Here is a 4,650-nt window from a genome sequence, read left to right as displayed (position 1 = left end):
TCTATTGCGTATTGACGAAAAATATTTTGTATGGTGGTATGGCAGATTTTACTGTTTTACACTAGACAATAAAGTGGACGAGAACACAAGCTTAAAAACTCTGGTAATGCAGACCACATACTTTTGGCCTGTGGAAACTATTTCCCTCCAGAGCAAGGTATCCTGTGTGCTCTTTTCTCTTTTTAATAGTTGTGCATGTTAAAAGTAGAGGAAAGTGTCACACAGCGTTTATTACTAATTCAAGTTTTTTTTTTTTTTAACTCAGAGATTTAGCTCTAGTTTCAGGTTAATAATTCTTATTATCTATCTATCTATCTATTGCCAGACGCCTTAATCCCTTATACGGGGTGACCACAAACAAATCGCCTCCACGTCACCCTGTCCCCCGCCATTTCACTGCCATGACCCCAGTTCACACCCCCGTCTCTCATATACCTCTCCACTCCATACCCTCATCTCATTCATGACCCCCTCCTCTCCTCTTCCACCTCTCTCACATACACTCTCCTCGTCCGTCTGTCACTCTCCATTCTCTCTACATGGCCAAACCACCTCAACGTGTTTCTCCTAACGCTTCCTATCACATCCACATCCACACCATAATGATCCTTCACATCCTAATTTGTAAGTCTGTCTCTCCATGTGACTCCACAGGCTCCTCTCAAATAACTAATTTCCACTGCTCTCACTCTTGACTTGTGTCCCTCCAACAAGGTCCAACCTTCACTTCCATACGTTAGAGTTGGTATCACAATACTGTCATGTAATAACTTATTCACTTCCATGCTCACTTCCCTGTTTCTTGTCACTGCCTTCAAGAAACCAGCAACGTTTCTTCCTTCTTGTATCCTTTCAAGCACTTCACCCTCCAATCTTCCATCCTTACTCATCACACTACCCAAGTACTAGAACGTACTCACATTTTCCATTTCCCCATCATTCAACCTCACTGTACATCCACTGACTTCACCTCTCTCGAAGACCATAACTTTACTCCTCCCTACATTCACCTTTAGATTCCGTTTCTTACACACTCTCCCAAACTCATCCACCAAGCCTTGCAGCTCCCCTTCGTCTTCACTTAACAACACAGTATCATCTGCAAACACCAGTGCAGGGAGTTTCCAAACACTGCCCTCTCTCATTTGGGCCACTCCAACATCCACCGCCCTACCTTGTTTCTCTTTTATAACCCCATCCATATACAGACTGAACAACCATGGAGACATGACACATCCCTGTTTCAACCCAACCTTCAAACAGAAAAACTCACTCAGTTCACTATCCACACGCACTGCAGCCTTAGCACCCTCATACATACTCATCACAGCATTCAACAACTTCCCATCTACTCCAAATACTCTTAATACTTTCCACAATCCTTGTCTATCCACCCTGTCATATGCTTTCCCAATGCATGAAGGCTGCGTACAACTTCTTTCTCTTCTCTAGAAACTTTTCCACTTAAGATCTAAGAATGAATACCGGTATCTGATCTACACAACTTCTTCCATTCCTAAAGCCTCCTTGTTCTTCTCCAACTAATTCCTCTGTTATTTCCCTAACTCTGTCAATAAATATCCTGCCGTGTACTTTTCCTATCACATTAAGAAGACAAATGCCCCTGTGATTACTACACACGTCGTTTTCCCCATTCCCTTTGTACAAGGGAATAATTATACCCGACTTCCAATCCTCCAGTACTCTACCTTCCTCCCCGGTTAATCTGCACATGCTCCACATCCATTCTACTACTATCTCTCCCCCATGCTTCAGCATTTCACCACACACTCCATCAATTCCTGGGGCTTTCCCCATTTTGACTTTCTTCATTCCTTCCACAACTTCCATCCTATGGATTTCTTCCTGTCTTCTCACCTCCCTCCTTCTCCAAGCCATTCCCCAGCAATTCATTGAAGTGTTCTTTCCATCTGCTCACTTTTTCTCCCTTCTCAACTAGTAATCTACCATTTTTATCTTTCACTCCCCTACTAACTTCATTGCCACCCTCTCCGGCTCTCTTTACCTCGTTTCAGAATATTATCTTACAGTCCTTCCATTTTGCACTCAAATTCTTTCCAAATTCCTCATCCACTCTCTTCTTACTCTCTCTTATTAATCTTTTTACCTCGCTCTTCCTTTCTACATACAGTAGAATTCTCTCTTCCCTCTCCCAACTTCTTCCACTCCCCTATTTCTCATCCGCTCGCTATATGTTTTTTTCTTTTCTGCCACAGCCTGTCTATCCTCTTCATTCCACCATGCTGTTCCTTGCACCCCCTTTCGTCGTCTCTTCACCCCACGCACCACCTCACATGCTGCACATATTTCTTCTGTGAATATCTTGCACACACCTTCCACGTCCCCCGTCTGCTCCAATTCATATTTACCCAATCGTTCCTCCACTTCTCTCTTATATTCTGCCTTTATCTCATCCTCTTGTAACCTTTCCACTCTCCTTGCATCTACTCCTTCCTCCCGTTCTTCCCTTCTTCTATTTTTCCATTTTACTTGGACCTTGATCTGACCACCACCAAGTGGTGGTCACAAAGTCCACTACCCCAACCTGTATATGCTCTTGCATCCATTACACATCTTCGCATCCTTTCATCCACACACACATAATCAGTCATTGCCTTCCTTTAATTCAGTTCACCATCCACCCTTCTCATCACTCGCCATGTATACCTGTGGATCATTTTGCGCCTGAAGAGGGTATTGGGTATCACCAACTTCCTTCCTGCACAAATGTCCACTAAAGCACTGCCATTCTCATCTATCTCAGCAGGCACACCCCACTCACCAACTGCTCTGTCCACCTTCACATTCCCTACTTTACCATTCATATCGCCAATCAAAAACACTCTCTCATTCCTTTCAAACTTTTCCATGCACACTTCCACATTTGTCCAGAACTCTTCTCTCACTCTGGTTGCACGATCTTGCGTTGGCGCATACACGCACACAGTCGCCCACATTTGTATTCCAACTTTCAGTCTTACCCATGCAATCCTTGAGCCATCTGATCCATACACTCTTATATTCTCCTTCCATCTGTTACTCACAATACAATTCTTATTATGAATAGATTAAATGCTACAGCATTTCATCCTTATGGGCAACTATATTATAAATAAGTGAATGAATACTTAGGAATTTTCCACTGAACCTAAATGCGCATGCATGGTTACATGACATGGTATCCTGACAGAAAACAGAGGAAGGTCTGACATATCTTGACACAGATAAATTGAACATATGGCTTTACATTTATATTAAACTAAGATTAACTTGTTAAGTTGGATTTTCCTTGTAAATTTCGTAAGGTAAATCACGGTACAGTATTTAGATAATTGTAATTAAATAATATTTGACATCTCTGAATCCTGTGAGGGGAGAGAGATTTGCCATTTCTCACCTCTGTTCCTTTAGATCTTTCGAGTTGACGCTGTAAATAATTGCACCACAGGAGGGGCTCAAGCAAACCCACTGAGATCTCAAGCCTGTCATCATCTGTTATTCCGACTCTATCTAGCTAAGTAACCTTTATGATTTGGCCAAATCTGGGGGGCTAGCTAGGATATAAGGAGATAATTATGGGTGTGTTAGGGTATTAATTATACCCCATTTTTCTACGAGAATCCTATTATTTTAATTTAACATTTGTTATTTTACACTAATACTCGTCAGAAAAGAGAGTTAAAAAATTCTGACATTCTGGTGCCCCGAGTGAGGATTTACAAATGTGTGTCAAGGCTTCAGAAGAGTTCAAGGTTGGATTCGTAGGTTCAACTCCGCACGATATAGTGTCAGACGTGGATATGCGTACATGTCACGAAATCACGCGAGCGTATTTATATAATTTCGTGACATTGTACTCTGATGAGAAAACGATAAACCCTAGTGGAATTCCCACTGGGCATCACTCAGTTCAACCGTCCTCGTATTCACTTCGATCGGGATGGTTTTCAGAACATTTGTCACTGTTTCACAAGTGACCATTCTTATCCACGACATTAGTGCTTTCACTAAGTGATTTATTGTGAGCCTTCCATTTACCACTGAAGTTACGCCACGCCTATTTCCGGCAAACACGGCCACTCTCACCCCCTTTCATAGTTTGAAGTTAGTCAGCTCGGGATCGTCGCGAGAATAGGATCGTTCTGTGCCCAGGGTAGAGCAGTGTCAACGTTGTACAGCGAATTCCTGAATCTCCACCTAGACTGTGAACTGGCGAAGCGCGCTTGGAGCAAATAGCAGCGTTGGTGTTCATCACAGGCGCCCAGACTTTCGTTTCAGCTCCCCTCCAGTGACCAGTATTTCTGTTCGTTTTTCTAGGCTTAAGTTTAATTAGCTTTTGAATGAGCGAGTGAGTATATTCTCTTGTTATTTGAATTCATGAGTCCCCTAGCGACCATGAAATTCCCCTTTTGAATTTATTTTGACATTCATATAACGTAAATTTATTTTATTGTAATTAATAAATTTACAGTTCTTTTCTTTGAGCTTAATGTAATTAGACTCGTGTTTTATTTCTCCACGTTAAGCTTATTTTAGTTGCCACTCCTACTTTGCACAGACTCTTTACATTATTCATAACTGGTACTTAGAGCAGTTCTTTTGTATCAAATTTAAATCCGTTGTGCCAGC

This window comes from Coenobita brevimanus, chromosome 25 (genome assembly GCF_032717465.1).
Source record: "Coenobita brevimanus isolate Jiangsu-jjx chromosome 25, ASM3271746v2, whole genome shotgun sequence".
In the NCBI taxonomy this organism is placed as follows: Eukaryota; Metazoa; Arthropoda; class Malacostraca; order Decapoda; family Coenobitidae; genus Coenobita; species Coenobita brevimanus.
Note: the sequence above shows the minus strand (reverse complement) of the source record.